The sequence below is a fragment of the Salvelinus fontinalis genome, chromosome 34 (genome assembly GCF_029448725.1).
Source record: "Salvelinus fontinalis isolate EN_2023a chromosome 34, ASM2944872v1, whole genome shotgun sequence".
Taxonomy (NCBI): Eukaryota; Metazoa; Chordata; class Actinopteri; order Salmoniformes; family Salmonidae; genus Salvelinus; species Salvelinus fontinalis.
Genome location: NC_074698.1, coordinates 14,816,883 through 14,838,977, shown reverse-complemented (window position 1 = coordinate 14,838,977; position 22,095 = coordinate 14,816,883). Strand labels below are relative to the sequence as shown.

Below are 22,095 nucleotides of genomic sequence, written 5' to 3'. Positions count from 1 at the left end.
CTCTCAGGTGAGACCATGGCCAGTATATTATTACCTACCTCTTCTCTCTCAGGTGAGACCATGGCCAGTATTTTATTACGTACATCCTCTCTCTCAGGTGAGTCCATGGCCAGTATATTATTACCTACATCCTCTCTCTCAGGTGAGACCATGGCCAGTATATTATTACCTACCTCTTCTCTCTCAGGAGAGACCATGGCCAGTATTTTATTACGTACATCCTCTCTCAGGTGAGACCATGGCCAGTATATGATTACCTACATCCTCTCTCAGGTGAGACCATGGCCAGTATATGATTACCTACATCTTCTCTCTCAGGTGAGACCATGGCCAGTATATTATTACCTACATCCTCTCTGTCAGGTGAGACCATGGCCAGTATATTATTACCTACCTCTTCTCTCTCAGGTGAGACCATGGCCAGTATTTTATTACGTACATCCTCTCTCTCAGGTGAGACCATGGCCAGTATATTATTGCCTACATCCTCTCTCTCAGGTGAGACCATGGCCAGTATATTATTGCCTACATCCTCTCTCTCAGGTGACACTATGGCCAGTATATTATTGCCTACATCCTCTCTCTCAGGTGAGACCATGGCCAGTATATGATTACCTACATCCTCTCTCTCAGGTGAGACCATGGCCAGTATATTATTACCTACATCTTCTCTCTCAGGTGAGACCATGGCCAGTATATTATTACCTACATCCTCTCTCTCAGGTGAGACCATGGCCAGTATATTATTACCTACCCTCTCTCTCAGGAGAGACCATGGCCAGTATATTATTGCCTACATCCTCTCTCTCAGGTGAGACCATGGCCAGTATATTATTGCCTACATCCTCTCTCTCAGGTGACACTATGGCCAGTATATTATTGCCTACATCCTCTCTCTCAGGTGAGACCATGGCCAGTATATGATTACCTACATCCTCTCTCTCAGGAGAGACCATGGCCAGTATATTATTGCCTACATCCTCTCTCTCAGGTGAGACCATGGCCAGTATATTATTGCCTACATCCTCTCTCTCAGGTGACACTATGGCCAGTATATTATTGCCTACATCCTCTCTCTCAGGTGAGACCATGGCCAGTATATGATTACCTACATCCTCTCTCTCAGGTGAGACCATGGCCAGTATATTATTACCTACATCCTCTCTCTCAGGTGAGACCATGGCCAGTATATTATTACCTACCCTCTCTCTCAGGTGAGACCATGGCCAGTATATATTTACCTACATCCTCTCTCTCAGGTGAGACCATGGCCAGTATATATTTACCTACATCTTCTCTCTCAGGTGAGACCATGGCCAGTATATTATTACCTACATCTTCTCTCTCAGGTGAGACCATGGCCAGTATATTATTACCTACATCCTCTCTCTCAGGTGAGACCATGGCCAGTATATTATTACCTACCCTCTCTCTCAGGTGAGACCATGGCCAGTATATTATTACCTACATCCTCTCTCTCAGGTCAGACCATGGCCACTATGTTATTACCATCTGGCCGTCTGGGAGTCACTCTTCCACCTTTCAAAATGTATTCACATTTTTCTGGAGTTTATGGATTGGTCATGAGACTTATTTTTCTCGCTTCTTTGTCTCTTTTGGGGTCGTGTTGATTCAGATCCAAGGACCGAGAATGATGCTTGTTGGCTTCACCTGCTTGTTTGTTTCTGGCGGCTATAATGTTAGGTTGCAAGTGACTTTCACTTTCTCTCCAGCTCTGGGGCAGCAGGATCATTCGAGTTGGCGGGATTAACACAAATACACTCCTAGCCTAGAAGACCAGCCCAAGGCGGCTCAGGGCTCAACCCCTTGTTATCGTTCAAAGTGAAAACACAACAAAAGAAGTGGGGAGCATTGGGTCGCCCTCCTGCCGATTTCTGATTTAAGATTATGCTTTTGGATTTGAGGGCGTGTAAGGTAAAATGAGTTTGGGGGTTTACAGTGTGTCCTGTCTCTGTGGTGTTAGTAGGGCAAAGGCTAGCAGGTTATGTCCTGTCTCTGTGTGTCAGTGGTACAATGACAGGCAGGTTGTTAATAACTTAGCAGATGTCCTGTCTCTGTGTGTCAGTGGTACAATGACAGACAGGTTGTTAATAACTTAGCAGATGTCCTGTCTCTGTGTGTCAGTGGTACAATGACAGGCAGGTTGTCAATAACTTAGCAGATGGGTAATAATGCAGGACTACTACATGTTCATGTCATCTTCATACAGCTGCAGCACAGGAGTAAGGTGATAATGTCTCATACTATATTGAAAGTGCACAGAACACATTTGTTGCCCTCACAAACAGACAGGTCATATAGAACCAATTTGTCATCATTGCCAGACCCATTAGGAAGGAAACCCAATGAAAGACTGTATACTGTGTCATCAGCCAACATTTGATCATTAATCACATTTTCTGTTTGATCAATTATTTTAAGGGCAATACATCAAAGGCACAAGGGTATACAACTAATTTCTCAAAGCCAAGAATACAGTAACGTGTTGTCCTGTCATTTGACAAATGTTGATATACACTGTATATCTCCACACACCCTTATCACATTTATAGCACCAAACTCCATCCTCTGCATTTGCTTTGTCAGCACTCTCTGTGGCGAGGTTGAACAGATTGTATGTGGAAGAGTGTGAGGGTAATGATCTTTGAGAGGCAGTAGCAGATTACAATGGTATCCGGGGTGTAATCTATTTTACCTAACACGTGTTTACTTGAGCCTTTCGCACCACTGGCTTGGCATGATTCATCAGTCTTCTCACCCTGGTCATGCTGACACAGATGTACAGTGCCTTCAGAAAGTATTCTCACCGCTTGACTTTTTCCACATGTTGTTGTGTTACAGCCTGAATTTAAAATGGATTCAATTTCAATTGTGTGTCACTGCCCTACACACAATACCCCATAATGTCAAAGTGGAATTATGTTTTTAGAAATGTTTACAAATTAATAAAAAATGTAAAGCTGAAATGTCTTGAGTCAATACGTATTCAACCCCTTTGTTATAGCTAGCCTAAATAAGTTCAGGAGTAAAAATGTGCTTAACAGGTCACATAATAAGTTGTGTGCAATAATAGTGTTTAACATGATTTTTAAATGATTACCCTATCTTTGTACCTCATACATAAAATTACCTGTAGACTCGGAGACTTGTTTTTGTGCTGCTGTGCGTTTTGTTGCTAACCTTACTTTGCTACCTGACAACTTTACGGTTTTTACTTTTTAATTACGTTCATATTTTTTGTTTTTCCCTCGTTCAACTTTTTTTCATTCAACCTTTTCACTCCGGACGCTTTATCTGGACGTGGTACGTCAGGACCTCCAACAGCCGAAGCTAAGTAGTAACATTAACATGATGCCTTCTAATTGCAGTCACTGTACTCATAATATACAGGAGAACGATTGCCTTACGGCGAGGATAGCTGTGCTGCAAGCCCAGCTTCAGATGCAATCGTTAGGCAAGGGTAATTTCAGTGTAGGAAAGGATGAAACAGTGTCTGTGCCACCAGTAAGTACAGATAGTAGTATGAATCCCCTCGCACAGTCCCTGCAGCCGGACAACTTTCTCATGGCTTCTGGAGAGAAATGCTGTAGGAATGCTCAACCGGTGTCGCTCATTCAGCAGACAGAAACTTTCAACCGGTTCTCCCTATTAAGCACTCCCCAGTTAGGGGGAGTGATGAGCTCTACAGCAGAGTCTCACAACTCAATCGCTGGTTGAAAACTGTTTTCTGCCCCTCCCAAAAGATAGAATTTGAAAATAATTGTCCCTCTTTCTGGGACTCACCCACGAACAAGACCAAACCTGGCCTGTTGAGGAGTGCCGGACTCCATCCTAGCTGGAGCGGTGCTCTCATCTTATCTATGGACGTAGACAGGGCTCTAACTCCCTTTAGCTCCACAATGAGATAGGGTACAGCCAGGTGTTATCCAGCCTGCCATCTTAGTGGAATCTGCCACTAGCACAGTCAGTGTAGTCAGCTCAGCTATCCCCATTCAGACCGTGTCTGTGCCTCGACCTAGGATGGGCAAAACTAAAAATGGCTGTGTTCGCCTTAGCAATCTCACTGGAATAAAGACCTCCTCCATTCCTGCCATTATTGAAAGAGATTGTGATACCTCACATCTCAAAATAGGGCTACTTAATGTTAGATCCCTCACTTCCAAGGCAGTTATAGTCAATGAACTAATCACTGATCATAATCTTGATGTGATTGGCCTGACTGAAACATGGCTTAAGCCTGATGAATTTACTGTGTTAAATGAGTGTCAGGGTTGTGTGCAGAGAAGTAGCGGAGTCAAGCGCAGGACACAGGTGTTGAGCGAAACCACAGCGTTTACTCAAAAATAAGCAAAAATTCCTCAATGGGAATACAACAAACACACAAGTACTAACAACAACCACTAACGAAACAAACAATCACGGACAGAACAGAAATGAATGCCAGAGGGTTAAATAGGGAACATGATAGGGGAATTGAAACCAGGTGTGTGTAATACAGACAAAACAAAACGAAACTGAAAAATGGATCGGTGGTGACTAGAAAGCCGGTGACGTCGACCGCCGAACACCACCCGAACAAGGAGAAGGGCCGACTTCGGCGGAAGTCGTGACAATGAGGGCTAGTGACCATATCCCCCACGCATTCCGCAAAGGCGGAGGTGTTTCTAACATTTATGATAGCAAATTTCAATTTACAGAAACCCCCCGACATTTTCGTCTTTTGAGCTTCTAGTCATGAAATCTATGCAGCCTACTCAATCACTTTTTATAGCTACTGTTTACAGGCCTCCTGGGCCATATACAGCGTTCCTCATTGAGTTCCCTGAATTCCTATCGGGCCTTGTTGTCATGGCAGATAATATTCACATTTTTGGTGACTTTAATAATCACTTGGAAAAGTCCACAGACCCACTCCAAAAGTCTTTCGGAACCATCATCGACTCCGGACCTACTCACTGCCACTCCGGACCTACTCACTGCCACAGTCATACTCTGGACCTAGTTTTGTCCCGTGGAATAAATGTTGTGGATCTTAATGTTTTTCCTCATAATCCTGGACTGTCGGACCACCTTTTTATTACGTTTGCAATTGCAACAAATAATCTGCTCAGAACCCAACCAAGGATCATCAAAAACTGTGCTATAAACCCAAAGATTACTAGATGCCCTTCCAGACTCCCTCCGCCTACCCAAGGACGTCAGAGTACAAAAATCAGTTAACCACCTAACTGAGGAACTCAATTTAACCTTGCGCAATACCCTAGATGCAGTTGCACCCCTAAAAACAAAAAACATTTGTCATAAGAAACTAGCTCCCTGGTATACAGAAAATACCCGAGCTCTGAAGCAAGCTTCCAGAAAATTGGAACGGAAATGGCGCCACACCAAACTGGAAGTCTTCCGACTAGCTTGGAAAGACAGTACCGTGCAGTATCGAAGAGCCCTCACTGCTGCTCGATCATCCTATTTTTCCAACTTAATTGAGGAAAATAAAAACAATCCAAAATGTATTTTTGATACTGTCGCAAAGCGAACTAAAAAGCAGCATTCCCCAAGAGAGGATGGCTTTCACTTCAGCAGTGATACATTCATGAACTTCTTTGAGGAAAATATCACGATCATTAGAAAGCAAATTACGGACTCCTCTTTAAATCTGCCTATTCCTCCAAACCTCAGTTGTCCTTAGTCTACACAACTCTGCCAGGGCCTGGGATCAAGGGAGACACTCAAGTGTTTTAGTACTATATCTCTTGACACAATGATGAAAATAATCATGGCCTCTAAACCTTCAAGCTGCATACTGGACCCTATTCCAGCTAAACTGCTGAAAGAGCTGCTTCCTGTGCTTGGCCCTCCTATGTTGAACATAATAAACGGCTATCGATCCACCGGATGTGTACCAAACTCACTAAAAGTGGCAGTAATAAAGCCTCTCTTCAAAAAGCCAAACCTTCACCCAGAAATATAAAAAACTATCGGCCGATAGCGAATCTCCCATTCCTCTCAATTTTTTTTTAAAAAGTTGTTGAAACGCTTCAGTCTGATTTTAGACCCCATCATAGCACTGAGACTGCACTTGTGAAGGTGGTAAATGACCTTTTAATTAATGGCGTCAGACCGAGGCTCTGCATCTGTCCTCGTGCTCCTAGACCTTAGTGCTGCTTTTGATACCATCGATCACCACATTCTTTTGGAGAGATTGGAAACCCAAATTGGTCTACGCGAACAAGTTCTGGCCTGGTTTAGATCTTATCTGTCGGAAAGATATCAGTTTGTCTCTGTGGATGGTTTGTCCTCTGACAAATCAACTGTAAATTTTGGGGTTCCTCAAGGTTCCATGCATCCTGTTTGCAATAAGGTACTAAAGTAATACTGCAAAAAATGTGGCAAAGAAATTTACTTTTTGTCCTGAACACGAAGCGTTATGTTTGGGGCATATCCAACACAACACATTACTGAGTACCACTCTTCATATGCTCAAGCATGATGGTGGCTGCATAGTGTTAGGTGTATGCTTGTCATTGAAAAGGACTAGAGAGTTTTTTAGGATAAATAAACGGAATAGAGCTAAGCACAGGCACAATTCTAGAGGAGAACTTGGTTCAGTCTGCTTTCCAACAGACACTGGGAGACAAATTCACCTTTCAGCATTACCTAAAACACAAGGCCAAATATACACTGGAGTTGCTTACCAAGACGGCATTGAATTTTCCTTAGTGGCCTAGTTTTGAATTAAACAGTTTTGAATTAAATTGGCTTGAAAATCTATGGCAAGACCTGAAAATGGCTGTCTAGCAATGATCAAAAACCAACTTGACAGAGCTTGAAGAATTCCTTAAAGAATAATGGGAAATATTGTACAATCCAGGTGTCCAGAGCTGTAATCGCTGCCAAAGGGGATTCTAACCTGTATTGACTCAGGGGGTTGAATAATTTTTTTATCAAGATATATTAGTGCTTTATTTTCCATTCATAAAAAAAACTTTAAAATGTTCTTCCACTTTGACATAACAGAGTATTTTGTGAAGATCTTTGTCAATAAAATCACAATAAAATCTATTTAACACAACAAAATGTGGAAAAGGTCAAGGGGGTGTGAATGCTTTCTGAAGGCACTGTAAATCACAGCGTCAAGTAAGAAACGGTTGGGTCGACATGGTCATGGTGGTGTAAGCTTTGGGTTGTAGTCCTGGCCTTTGACCGTGCTGTCTGTGGCCGTCATGTGTGTCCGTGTGGTATGTGGAGCAGAGATCAGGATAAAACCCTGGTTAAGCCGAGGTCCATGGCTGACGATGGAGATGGGGGGATCCCCTCCCGGTCCAGATGTCACCATCCTGCTCTGACAGCTGACTTGCTGGCTGCTGCCCACCCATCTGCCCTGACAGACCCCTCACACAAGCACTAACCCACGTATGAACATACCACTTTGTTTTATAATCTACCTCTGGGATACAGTATACTATACGGTAACCATCCCATCGAGTGTTTTCTGCTTTAAACATTGCCATGTGCTGAGACCAGCGACAACACTAAGTTCTGCCTCTCTCCCTGACATCTCACTAACATGCCAAAACTGGCCTAGATTACATGTCAAAGCTATCAGATTCTTCTCATATGCATGGTTACAAACGCTGTTCTACAGAAACCCATGAAAGCTATAGTCGTAAAGCATCTGACTTTTATACTTTTTCAGTGGAGCTAAAGTATTGATTGAAGTGACAGTGTTGGTGCAAAACAAACTGAAGGTACTGATTAACTGAATGTACCCTTATTACGTTCTTTAAATGAGCCCTGAGGGACTTCTTTGCCCAAAACTCCAACTTTGTGGTTTTATCACTTTGTCAAGGCTGCATCACAGAACCCCAAACCTGATTCATATAAATGAATCATGCCCACTCCAAGCTGTTCAAATGAAATTAGAGATGTTCTTTATATTTTGACGTGGACAGCCATGGCATCGATATCTACTTGCAATAAGCAGCACATCAATTCTCAGGAATGGGTTCTAAGGTTGTAGTTGTAATTGTGAAATATTATGTACAACACAAACAAGCGTGAATAGATGGCAATTAGGCTACTACATATTTTTCCATTACAAATCACACACGCACACACACATTCTCACAGATGCACACGCGTACGATCTAAGGTGGGTGTCAGTGTCCGAGAGAGAGAGAGAGAGCGAGAGAGAGCGAGAGAGAGAGAGAGAGAGAGAGAGAGAGAGAGAGAGAGAGAGAGAGAGAGAGAGAGAGAGAGAGAGAGAGAGAGAGAGAGAGAGAGAGAGAGAGAGAGAGAGAGAGAGAGAGAGAGAGAGAGAGAGAGAGAGAGACGGATGAGAAGACGCCACCCTGCTCCCCCAGCCAGGCAACATTGTGTCAGTTTCCCTTTTCAACAGCGACAGGACGTTAGACAAGGTGCACACAGCACTGCACCCTGAATACAAATGGGGACCGGAGTCTCTGTTGCCCGTGAAGCAGTACAGCGGCAATGAACTTCTGGAGGAGAACGACACTGACTGAAGCCAGCCTTTAAATTCCCCTTTAAAATCTCACCAGAGACCTCTACCCCTGCTATGTGAGTGCTGCAGGGGCATACTGTAACATACACACCAGGCAGCAAACACGTATAACTGTTACAGTTCATGTGTTTCTCAACATGTATGGTGCCCTGTCAATTATTCCCTACTTTATGAGGGCCATATATCACTGGAAAAGGATTACGTGACGACGCAGCGTCGTTGGTTCTGGGTGGAATTTACTACTTCTTTGACGTTGGCTCGATTGCTCTGGTATGAAGCCACCTTCCCCCTGCAGTAAATTGTTTACTGCTCAGTGTGTGCTTGTCTGGCTGGTCCCTGTGGCTTGATCAATTTGCATCTCATGCATGTGTGTCTTGTTTGTTTGTTCAGGTGTAAAGGCCCCTTGTCATTTTACCAGCCTCCTGTCTCCACCTCCCTCCTATCCCCCTTCTCCATGCCCTTTCTCCACTCAGAGTTGAGGGATGTGTTGCTGTGTGGAGGGACAGGGGAGACTGGGTGAGAATGTGGTGAGGACTGATAGCTTTACCATTTCATTAAGTTGATCAGCTCTGAGTGTCGTGGGGCAGGCTGGACAGCTGACGAAGCAGCAGCTAACCCGGAGACAAGAGCTCTGGAGGTCATTGGAGACACACTGGGATGGGAGGGAACAAACAGCCAGCTGTTTGTCTCCTAGTTTGGCTCAGACCAGACATAGTGCAAATTTCACAACTGACCAATGAGGACAGTTGTTTGACTGGAACCAACTTTTTCTTTCTCCCCACAGACTCACCTTGGCAGCATGTATGTGTAACCGATGTGAAATGGCTAGCTAGCGTTTCAATCGGTGACGTCACTCGCTCTGAGACCTTGAAGTAGTTGTTCCCCTTGCTCTGCAAGGGCCGCGGCTTTTCTGGAGCGATGGGTAACGATGCTTCGAGGGTGGCTGTTGTCTATGTGTGCATAGGGTCCCTGGTTTGAGCCCAGGTAGGGGCGAGGAGAGGGACGGAAGCTATACTGTTTCATATGCACAGATTAGGTGCACATGCATGCACCATTAAAGCAGGACAAACACCCAGTGGAGAATGCTGTGATTATCCTCATGTTTGTGCTCTATGAGACTAAACTACACAGCTAAAGAGAAAGTTAAGTGTAAACAGAAAGGTGGCTAACCTTTCTGTGTGCAGTGCTGTGTGTGTAATAGTGTTTGAGTGTGACTGTGTGATGTAGTGGAGGAAGGCTGGATCTGTTAAAAATCTCGGCTTGATTGCTGATTTGATTTATTCTCTAGGTGACCTACTGTACGCCCCTCCCCCAGTCCCGTGTCCTTCAGGGTTTAACCCTCTGTTGCCCTGCTCTATAGTGTCACTCAAGGTTGGGGACGTCTGGATATTTTCAACCCTAAAAGCGTCTTTTAAAAAAGCACTCCAAAAACAATATACAAGTAGACAAGTGAGATATTGTACATTTTGGTCTCCCATGGTAGGATCGATCAAATGAGTGTGTGTGCCTCTGTTCATTGGTGAGTCAGAATGTGTGTGTGTGTGTATGTATGTGTGCATGCGCGTGTGGGTGCTTGTACGTTTGCAATAGTGTGTGTGTGTGTGTGTTTTAACGTCAGTGTGTGAGTGAGTGCTTGTGTGTGCATCTGTGTGTGTGTGTATTCCATGCTGTGTGATGGACCAGTTCTAGAAGAGGGAGCCAGCATACCCAGAGATCAATGCATCTGTTCCCCTGTCACACAGAGCCTTGCTACCAACGATGGGACGGTCTCATCTGTTAACCCTCTCCCCCCCAACACACGCACACACACACACACACACACACACACACACACACACACACACGCGCACTCGCACACGTGCACGCGCACGCGCACACGCACACGCACACGCACACACACACACACACACACACACACACACACACACACACACACACACACACACACACACACACACACACACACACACACACACACTCCCTTATTCACTATACATCTCATCAGGGAAACCACGATATGGAAGGAATAACATAATGAACAGCCATTTTTCACTACAACAACCGGTGCTAAGCTGTGTACTGTTTATAATACATTATTTAATTCTGCTCACACATTTTTCTCTCCCAAGTGAAACACACAGAGAAAAGGTAGACACAGTAATGCATAATGTCAATGTACTATATTGGCATACAAATATCCAACCTGTTAGGCAGGTAATGCTTGGCCATGCATGGAACTAGACAATCTGCCTTGGTCAGAACCAGGCTCACACACACACTCCAGCTCGTCTAAAAATACCACAGGTATTAGGAAATGGTCTCGGAAGCACTCAGGTGAAATGCCCCCCCCAAAATTATAAAACCGGGTGGTTGATCTTTTTTTCTTAACTGTCTTTTTTCAGAGCAGTGCCACTGTCTTACAGGAAACCCTAAAGGGGTTCATACAGTATATATGGATATATACAAGTTCTCCCTGCTTGGGGTTCTCTCACCGGTATCTGACCTTGAACGTTGTTGTGGATACGGTCATTGTAGTTTGAATAACGTGGTCAGTTTAACAATCACATTTCAACAATCAATTTAACAATTTAACTTTCTCTCTCCCTCTTTCTCTCTCTCTCTCCCTCCCTGTCTCTTTCTTTCATTATTTCATTCTTCATCTTTCTTCATCTTCCTTCAGTTGAAATAGAAATACAAACGCAAGGTGTGAGTGCCATAACAGAAGCCAATTGAAAGGTAGAGTGTGTCTACAGAACGTCAAGGAACTGCTCTGTATTCATGAAACTAAAGCACTGGGATGGATGCTAGTATAATTACACAAGTCTCATTCACTCTCCTGTCCCAAAGGACCAAAGTCACTCCTCAGTGGCAATTCAATTTCTCTGTCGGTTTCAGCATACAGTGTATAATTGCTGCTCTTCTCAACTGTTCTGTTTTTCCTGTTTATAATGATGAATCGATCAACTTTGCCAAATCCTCTGTGACACTGTGAGGTAAAGCACAGCCACAGACACACAGGCACAGTCATACTGCCACATGGTCACACAGCCAACAGCCAGTCCTTTGATGCCTTACACAGGTCCTGTGATCTAGTCTCCCCAGTTCACAGTAAACTGTTTATTTAGTTCCAACTTCCAAGCATACATTACATTTCATCTGACTTGAGTGGGAGGAGGATGGGTCTGCTATCTACACCGTCTCTTTACTTTCGAAGAGCAAAACAAACACATGTAGCACCTGTGACAAAGCAGCAGCCTCCTCACTTCTGAGATACATTACAATATTGACAGCAGCCCATTGCAATCACATTTGTCATATGGAATTATTTCAATCCAGCCGACCCCTCTCTGCCCGGTATAAGCAGGCAGTCTGAGACAGTAAAGTGTGGTGGGTCTGGGTACAGCGCTAAGCTAGGCAGTGGTAGGGAAAGGGAAAGGGAAGGTGATGCGTTACCTGCGTTGGCAATCTGCATCCAGCCCTGGCTCCCACCGGCTCATTCCGTGTCCGTGGCTTCAGCTGTCCTGCTTCCCTTTTCTCCCTTCCCTCACTCCCCCGCTCCCTTCCTTTCGGCACTTGTTTGAGTCTATTTCAGTAGCAACAGAGGAGCCCGCTGCGACCGTGGCATGGTTACCAGCACTTTGGCAGAAGGTCACATTATCTCTTGCTGGTAAGGGAGGTGGGGGTGGGGGGGTGGGGGGGGTGGGGGGTGGAAGTATGGATATAGTGATAGAGGGTGATTGAAGAAAGCAGGTGGCAGAGGAAAGAAGGAACAACTAATAAACAGAATGAGGCAGTCCACGGCCGTAGTGACAGGCTAATTTCCAGTGTAAGGCGTGAGGATAGAAGTTGGAACAGCTAGCCCCAGAGAGGGTTGTTACGGTAACAAGTCCCCGAGCGTTGTGCGAGATGGGCTGTGTCTGTATGTGTGTATGTGTGTATGTGTGTGCTCAATAGGGCAGAGAGTGTATATATGTACTCATTGTTATGAAGCATACCGAATAGGTGTGTGTGTGTGTGTGTGTGTGTGTGTGTGTGTGTGTGTGTGTGTGTGTGTGTGTGTGTGTGTGTGTGTGTGTGTGTGTGTGTGTGTGTGTGTGTGTGTGTGTGTGTGTGTGTGTGTGTGTGTGTGTGTGTGTGTGTGTGTGTGTGTGTGTGTGTAATTTCTGTGGCTTGGCTCTGGTCTTCAGCAGCCTCTCACCTCTGATAACGCATCTAATCTGTATCCACTTCCTGGCCAAGAGAAAATAGCTCAGAAGTGGCACAATAACGCAGTTAGAGCCCCCAAAAAACAACCGAAAACAAGTGGTCGATTCAGTGAAATTCTTCACGTCTTCCGACAGTCAAGACTCTGCGCCCGACGCCCTCTTCCTTCTCTCACTGCCCACTGCTGTCTCGCCCAGGTGAAAGAAACAGATGTACTCCATCTTTTTGATGACACACTCATCGACTATATGTCAATTTCTCATCGAATTCACGTCTGCAGGATAACCTGAGCCTCCGGTTGCTCCCCCTGCTCTCCAGCAGCACGCTGGCCCCTCCATTAAGTAAGACACAGTGCTGTCCAGATGCTGGGCTTGGGTCTGCTAGCTCCAACGCCCACAGACAGATGGCCCAGACAGAGGACAGCAGCAGCAGGTCAGCCGGTGAGCTTCCAAATCGCTCTTGATGCAGGTTGTTGCATGGATCCCTGAAACCTTTAGTGGCCGTGTTCAATGCACTTGTTGTTCCCGTGTGCCCCTTCCTCTTCTTGCACCTGTGTCCCTCCTTCCCTCTGTGTTGCCTGCAGCCTCTTTACTCTGTCCCGTTGTAATCCTGGCTTCTACACTCCATGTCACAGGAAGGGCTTGTGAGTCCTAATCATTATGTAGTAAGGATTTATCCTTTGATTCCCTCTCTCCCTCTCTCACTCACTCTCCCTCCCTGCTTACTATTTCTCCACCCCTCCCCTCGGTCTCTCCCTCCCTACTGCTCGGCACTGCCCGCTATCTGCAACTCATTCAACGTGACTCCATATCCTTTCTGTCTGTCTGTCTGTCTGTCTGTCTGTCTGTCTGTCTGTCTGTCTGTCTGTCTGTCTCTCTCTCTCTCTCTCTCTCTCTCTCTCTCTCTCTCTCTCTCTCTAGTCCCAGTCCCACAGTACAATGTATCTTTCTCTCTCAATTGCCCCTTCACACTGATTCATTCATTCATTCATTCATTGAGCTATGTCTGTCTTTCTCCTGCTGACTCCATCACATCAACAGGTCTAGCATTTAAATGCTCACCTGGAAAACATGGTATTCCTTACCTTCTCTCTACCTCTCCTCTCTCTCCCTCACTTAAACTCTCTCATGTCTCTCCTATGCTTTCTCCCCCTAACTCTATTTTCATTTCTCCCTCTCTCCTATATATTTATCTGTTCTCTTTCTCTCTCTCTCTCTCTCTCTCTCTCTTTCTCTCGTGCTCTCTGTCTCTCTCTCTCTTTCTCTCCCCCCCCCTCTCTCTCTCTCTCTCTCGTGCTCTCTGTCTCTCTCTCTCTTTCTCCCCCCCTTCTCTCTCTCTTTCTCTATCCCTCTCTCAATTTCAATTTTAAATTGAAGGGCTTTAATGGTATAGGAAATGTATGTTTACATTGCCAAAGCAAGTGAAATAGATAGTAAACAAAAGTGAAATAAACAATAAAAATGAACAGTAAATATTACACTTACAAAAGTATTTCCCCCTCTCTCTCTCTCCCCTCTCTCTTTTTTAATTCTGTCTATAATTTTTTTCTCTTTCCCTCTGTGTAGCTCCAAATCTCTGTCTCTCTCTCTCTCTCTCTTTGTCTGCCCTCTGTCTGTCCGTTATCTGACACTGAAGTGCACTCCAGTACTTGTTGGAGACACTATTATAAGTGAATGCAAATACTGTAGGTTTTGAGGAAAGGAACCAATGACAACAAAATAAGTAGGGCCCCATTCACAATCATCCCCAGGTATACATCAGTACAGAGTCAATGGCTTGTTTACTCTTTAACTCTCTTTTAGAAGGGACTGATTCCCTCTCTTGTCTCATTTATGTAACATAGTAATTGATTCAGCTCACTGGGAGTGAATAAGCTACTTGGCTAAGAGCTCCGGAGCAGGAGCCAAATACCTGAATTTGGTGTATTTCCAGATGCTGCCTCGCTTTGAGTCAGCGTCAGAATCCTCAGTCTGGACAAGGAGTGAGCTGTGAAGTGAACTTACGCTTACAAGTGTAAGCGTTGTTTACATAATTTGGAGAGACTACATTTGATCATCCATCATCTGTTCCCTCTTTCTTATACTGTAGCATAGCAACTGTGAATGTGCCACTCTGTGGTAACCATAACAATGGTTCTAGTTATCTCAATTTTAATTGGTTTCCAGGGACTCTGATTTACATGTTCTCTCTCATCTCTTATTTATATTGCATTTCTGGCTTGAAAAATAGTCCCATGTTTTGACCTGCTTGTCCCAACAAATACTATCATAAAACAGGGAAACTAGCAATTTGGAAGGAAGGAAGAGGCAATCATAAAAGGAGAGCCAAAATGATCGTTTGGAGAGAAATACAGTGCTGGATAGAAGATTGAAATTGCTGTGAAAAAATGTCAGGGATACTTTAAATCATGTTTTGCACTGTGCTTCCACTCTTCTCAGTAAAGCAGCAATGAAGTGAATCTGTACAGAAGATATTTGTCTTGCAGTCTGGTTGGTGTTTATTATTTGACTATGCCATTTGACTATGCCACCACACGCAAGCACACATGCACATGAATACATGCATGCTTACGCACACACGAATGAACACCCCTCATCAGGTGGCATTTTCATACTGTCATCTCCTCATAATAATATCCACAGAAGCAAGGCATGTGCAGTGAGATCAAAGCGTTTTTGAAGAATGACATGGGATTAAACTTCCTATTGCAAAACAACAGTTTTAAAACACTCTCCCGCTTCTGTTCGAGACCAGAGACGGCCAAACAACACATTAAACTGTCTCGTAAAAAATATAGCTGTAAAAATCTATATTTTTTTCTCTCAAAATGTATCTCACCAAAAATGTATCTTGTTTCCAGGCTGGGGAACATCAATGGTATTTTATGAGCCTGTCATGGCAGCGCTGAGAGATGTGTCGCTACTGTGATATGTTCCTCTTTAGCTGTTGGGAGAGGCCCGGGGGCTGTGATATGTTCCTCTTTAGCTGTTGGGAGAGGCCCAGGGGCTGTGATATGTCCCTCTTTAGCTGTTGGGAGAGGCCCAGGGGCTGTGATATGTTACTCTTTAGTTGTTGGGAGAGGCCCAGGGGCTGTGATATGTTCCTCTTTAGCTGTTGGGAGAGGCCCAGGGGCTGTGATATGTTACTCTTTAGCTGTTGGGAGAGGCCCAGGGGCTGTGATATGTTACTCTTTAGCTGTTGGGAGAGGCCCAGGGGCTGTGATATGTTCCTCTTTAGCTGTTGGGAGAGGCCCAGGGGCTGTGATATGTTCCTCTTTAGCTGTTGGGAGAGGCCCAGGGGCTGTGATATGTTACTCTTTAGCTGTTGGGAGAGGCCCAGGGGCTGTGATATGTTACTCTTTAGTTGTTGGGAGAGGCCCAGGGGCTGTGATATGTTCCTCTTTAGCTGTTGGGAGAGGCCCAGGGGTTGTGATATGTTCCTCTTTAGTTGTTGGGAGAGGCCCAGGGGCTGTGATATGTTCCTCTTTAGCTGTTGGGAGAGGCCCAGGGGCTGTGATATGTTCCTCTTTAGCTGTTGGGAGAGGCCCAGGGGCTGTGATATGTTCCTCTTTAGCTGTTGGGAGAGGCCCAGGGGCTGTGATATGTTACTCTTTAGTCTGTTGGGAGAGGCCCAGGGGCTGTGATATGTTCCTCTTTAGCTGTTGGGAGAGGCCCAGGGGCTGTGATATGTTCCTCTTTAGCTGTTGGGAGAGGCCCAGGGGCTGTGATATGTTCCTCTTTAGCTGTTGGGAGAGGCCCAGGGGCTGTGATATGTTCCTCTTTAGCTGTTGGGAGAGGCCCAGGGGGCTGTGATATGTTCCTCTTTAGCTGTTGGGAGAGGCCCAGGGGCTGTGATACGTTACTCTTTAGCTGTTGGGAGAGGCACAGGGGCTGTGATATGTTCCTCTTTAGCTGTTGGGAGAGGCCCGGGGGCTGTGATATGTTCCTCTTTAGCTGTTGGGAGAGGCCCAGGGGCTGTGATATGTTACTCTTTAGCTGTTGGGAGAGGCCCAGGGGCTGTGATATGTTCCTCTTTAGCTGTTGGGAGAGGCCCAGGGGCTGTGATATGTTACTCTTTAGCTGTTGGGAGAGGCCCAGGGGCTGTGATATGTTCTTCTTTAGCTGTTGGGAGAGGCCCAGGGGCTGTGATATGTTACTCTTTAGTTGTTGGGAGAGGCCCGGGGGGTGTGATATGTTCCTCTTTAGTTGTTGGGAGAGGCCCGGGGGCTGTGATATGTTCCTCTTCAGCTGTTGGGAGAGGCCCGGGGGCTGTGATATGTTCCTCTTTAGCTGTTGGGAGAGGCCCAGGGGCTGTGAAATGTTCCTCTTTAGCTGTTGGGAGAGGCCCAGGGGCTGTGATATGTTACTCTTTAGCTGTTGGGAGAGGCCCGGGGGCTGTGATATGTTCCTCTTTAGCTGTTGGGAGAGGCCCAGGGGCTGTGATATGTTCCTCTTTAGCTGTTGGGAGAGGCCCAGGGGCTGTGATATGTTCCTCTTTAGCTGTTGGGAGAGGCCCGGGGGCTGTGATATGTTCCTCTTTAGCTGTTGGGAGAGGCCCAGGGGCTGTGATATGTTCCTCTTTAGTTGTTGGGAGAGGCCCAGGGGCTGTGATATGTTACTCTTTAGTTGTTGGGAGAGGCCCAGGGGCTGTGATATGTTCCTCTTTAGTTGTTGGGAGAGGCCCAGGGGCTGTGATATGTTCCTCTTTAGCTGTTGGGAGAGGCCCAGGGGCTGTGATATGTTCCTCTTTAGCTGCTGGGAGGCCCGAGGGCTGTGGCTGTGTGACCCCATCGATTTCCCCATATAATGTATATCTATGGATTCTCTCCTCTTGATCAGATGGTATTCCCTGGTCGATAACTAATCAATGTGGCAAACAGATGGGAGAGACAAGCAGAGTGAGGGAGCGGCTCTACATGGCTGCCTACAGTAGTGTGCTCCTTCTAAAGGTCGCTACAAACAGTCCATCCTCCCTGGCACATAGCTCCTCAAAGGAGCAGCTAGCCATCCAGTGGTCCCAGATAACGCTCATAACAGCTAGCATGCCTCACAACTACATGGCTCACCATATTTTCTCCATCCATTATACGTACTCCTACAGTAATTGGGGTTTACTTGAGTGCCGGGTCTTAATGTCATAGTCAGTGCTTATCTCCTATAATGACAGCTACATGGAGTCTGGGGATGCCTCAAAACAGCACGATACAGCAGTCAGACATAGTTCTGAAAACCTGATATTGCTCACTACATAGCTCCCTCAAACAGCTACCATCCAGCCCTCCCTACATAGCTCCTCAAAACAGCTACCATCCAGCCCTCCCTACATAGCTCCTCAAAACAGCTACCATCCAGCCCTCCCTACATAGCTCCTCAAAACAGCTACCATCCAGCCCTCCCTACATAGCTCCTCAAAACAGCTACCATCCAGCCCTCCCTACATAGCTCCTCAAACAGCTACCATCCAGCCCTCCCTACATAGCTCCTCAAACAGCTAACATCCATCCCTCCATTGTTCCTCACCTTCCTGTGTCATTAGAGCAGTGATTGTAGCTGTTAGATCATCACCAGGGGCTGAGTGGCGATGCTGAGGATTAGATGTGGAACAGGTGGGTCTGGGCGTGTCTGGGCTGGTCTGGTCACACATGTCAGGGGCAGGAGCAGTGGGAAAGGGAGGCATACACACTCTCTCCATGACCTGACTGTGCTGCTTCAACAGACAATATGGTGGCGGAGCACCTCTGACCCAAAATGAAACTCAATAAAACTCAAACAGCATCACAGACAGCCATGTCTGAAACCCTGGCATTACTCTTTTTTTTCTACCTCCGATTTTGGGGCTATTTTGAGCCATGTTCCTGTGACAGGATCAGGGAAAACTGGAGGGAAAAGGCCACACTTGGCGTCACAGAGCCCAGGGGAGAGGCCACATATATCCTGCCGTCTCTGAGTATTGACCAACGGCAGCTCCACTTACATCCTGAAACCTGCATCACCCCCTGTACACTGAGCTCTCACTGACACTCACCTTTTCTAAACCCTCTCTGTCTCTCTCTGTCTCACTGTATCTCTGTCGCTCTCTTTCGCACCCTCCCTCCCTACCTACCTCCCTCCCTCCCTCTTTCTCTCCGTTTCTGTCTCTGTCTTTCTCTCTCTCCCCCAACACACACACACACTAAGATGAAAATGATAAGCAAATTGATCATCTTGACATCCCTCCATCACACCACACTACAGTGTTGATATAATTGTTTCATTGTATTCACACTGTCTAATTGTTTGATTGTTTCACTGTATTCATACTGAATGTATCCGATGATCTGTCCCCTAACATTAACCCTAGCGTCACGTCCACATTCCAGCTCAACCCTAACCCTAGTCTCAACCATAACCCTGACCCGAGCTTCATGTTTACATGCCAGTTCAACCCTAAGCCTTGGGCTTGATTCAATCCGTAGTGCTGAATATCTGTGCTACAGCGCGATAGAAATTTAAAGACAATGTTCCTGCGTTAGTAGAGACCGTATTCATAGTAAACGGAGATACTGTAAACTTCAGCGAAACGGATTGAATCGAGCCCCTAATATTTTCCATAACCCTTTTCCCCTTGCATTAATCTTATGGTGCAATTTGGATATTCTGTCCCCTTCCGCCTGAATTCTGTGTCTACACATTTGTTTGTGGTGTGAATGTTGATAGATGATTAACTCTCATTAACAAGAAACATACCATCCAAAAAGTAATTATTGACACAGAGACACAGACTCTGCTTGGATGATGCTCCAGGCACAGCCCTCTGCTGTTTTCCATTCATCTCTCTGAATGGGAGCGCTGTAGACAGGTGATTATTCAGGGCACGGGGGTATGGTGTGCCATGGCATTGAGAGGCAATAGATCCAGGGACTACAGGGCATTGTTCCACTACATCATAAGGAAGGGCCTGCAGCTGTACTGCAGCTGAGTCCAGTGCTGCAGAGGAAATGTCTGGTGGCGTATCCATTGTACTGCCCAGCAGATTTCATGAGACAGGTGAGGTTGGCACTGCTGGCATCTCCCTCTACCAGCCAGGGCCAAGAGTCCTGGGGGTCTGGACATAACCTGTCATGTCATTAAGCATCTGTGCACTCAGGGGCCTAAGCCAAGTCCAGGTCTTTTGAACTGATGGATGATGCAATCACTGTAAACAACAGCACAAAACCCCACCAGCCACTGTTCCCTTTTAACCAATAAATATATACTGTGCTGGTGAATGTATGATCCTATAACATCTCAAAGCAACAATGATAACAACACAACTATAAAGGGACTACTTGCATCGTATTCATTCTAATGGTGGTTACTTGAGGTGTTGTTGTTGATATTTAGACTCAAGCCAAGGCATTAGTTACACACACCCGTGAGATGCTGTACATGGCATGTGCTGGGGATAGTCCAGACAGACTGATCAATGCTGAGTAAAGTGCCAAATCTCATTACCCCATACCAGAATTCAGTTCACTATTCATCCAACCCACCATTACACTTCCAGCAGAAGCTTACCACATCGCATAGCAGCCTCATGTGCAAATGGGTGTTAGCTCTAGTTGGACTATCTACGTGTGCATCCAGAATATGTCTCTGGGTAACAAACACACATGGAATTCTCTCTGCTAGAAATCCAACTGTTCTCCCTCCATAACTAATTTCTATAGGGGCAGCAGAGAATAGCAGAGAACCAGTAGGAGAGCTAGAGAGAGTTAACAACTCTTAAACCCATATGAATGTCCAGACCCCCTATTACTAGTCTGTTCAACCTCTCTTTCGTATTGTCTGAGACTCCTAAAGATTGCATTGCAGCTGCAGTCATCCCCCTCCTCAAAGGGGGAGACACTCTAGACCCAAACTGTTTCAGACCTATATCCATCCTGCCCTGCCTTTCTAAAGTCTTCGAAAGCCAAGTGAACAAACAGATCACCGACCATTTCGAATCTCACCGTACCTTCTCCGCTATGCAATCTGGTTTCCGAGTTGGTCACGGGTACACCTCAGCCACGCTCAAGGTCCTAAACGATATCATAACCGCCATCGATAAAAGACAGTACTGTGCAGCCGTCTTCATCGACCTGGCCAAGGCTTTCGACTTTGTCAATCACCATATTTTTATCGGCAGACTCAACAGCCTTGGTTTCTCTAATGATTGCCTCGCCTGGTTCACTAACTACTTCTCAGATAGAGTTCAATGTGTCAAATCGGAGGGCCTGTTGTCCGGACCTCTGGCAGTCTCTATGAGGGTACCACAGGGTTCAATGGCTGACTCTTTTCTCTGTATATATCAATGATGTCGTTCTTGCTGCTGGTGATTCTCTGATCCACCTCTACGCAGACGACACCATTCTGTATACATCTGGCCCTTCTTTGGACACTGTGTTAACAAACCTCCAAACGAGCTTCAATGCCATACAACTCTCCTTCCGTGGCCTCCAACTGGTCTTAAATGCTAGTAAAACGAAATGCATGCTCTTCAACCGATCGCTGCCCGCACCCGCCTGCCCGACTAGCATCACTACTCTGGACGGTTCTGACTTATATGTGGACAACTATAAATACCTAGGTGTCTGGCTAGACTGTAAACTCTCCTTCCAGACTCATATTAAGCATCTCCAATCCAAAATTAAATCTAGAATCGTCTTCCTATTTCGCAACAAAGCCTCTTTCACTCATGCTGCCAAACATACCCTCGTAAAATTGACTATCCTACCGATCCTTGACTTCAGCGATGTAATTTACAAAATAGCCTCCAACACTCTACTCAGCAAACTGGATGTAGTCTATCACAGCACCATCCGTTGTCACCAAAGCCCCAAATACTACCCAACACTGTGACCTGTACGCTCTCGTTGGCTGGTCCTCGCTACATATTCGTCGCCAAACCCACTGGCTCCAGGTCATCTATAAGTCTTTGCTAGGTAAAGCTCCGCCTTATCTCAGCTCACTGGTCACCATAGCAACAGCCACCCGTAGCAAGCGCTCCAGCAGGTATATTTCACGGGTCATCCCCAAAGCCAACACCTACTTTGGCAGTCTTTCCTTACAGTTCTCTGCTGACAATGACTGGAACGAATTGCAAAAATCACTGAAGGTGGAGACTTATATCTCCCTCACTAACTTTAAGCATCAGCTATCTGAGCAGCTTACCAATCGCTGCAGCTGTACATATCCCATCTGTAAATAGCCCATCCAACCAACTACCTACCTCATCCCATATTTGTTTTTGTTTTTCTGCTCTTTTGCAGTATTTCTACTTGCACATCCTCATCTGAACATCTATCACTCCAGTGTTAATTGCTAAATTGTAATTACTTTGCCACTATGGCCTAT

At 45.7% G+C, this 22,095-nt stretch overlaps 1 protein-coding gene across 2 annotated transcripts in view; it reads right to left on the bottom strand.

Annotated features, from left to right (window-relative positions):
* Nucleotides 1–13,449, bottom strand: part of LOC129833247 (glutamate receptor ionotropic, NMDA 2C-like) — a 91,824-nt gene extending 78,375 nt beyond the window's left edge. Inside the window, exon 1 of one of the 2 annotated variants that reach the window (XM_055897690.1) lies at nt 11,993–13,449. The gene's annotated coding sequence lies outside the window, so the exon portion shown is untranslated. The remainder of the gene's footprint in view (nt 1–11,992) is intronic. The other variant, XM_055897691.1, reaches the window with a different exon arrangement.
* Nucleotides 13,450–22,095: the final 8,646 nt, after the last annotated feature.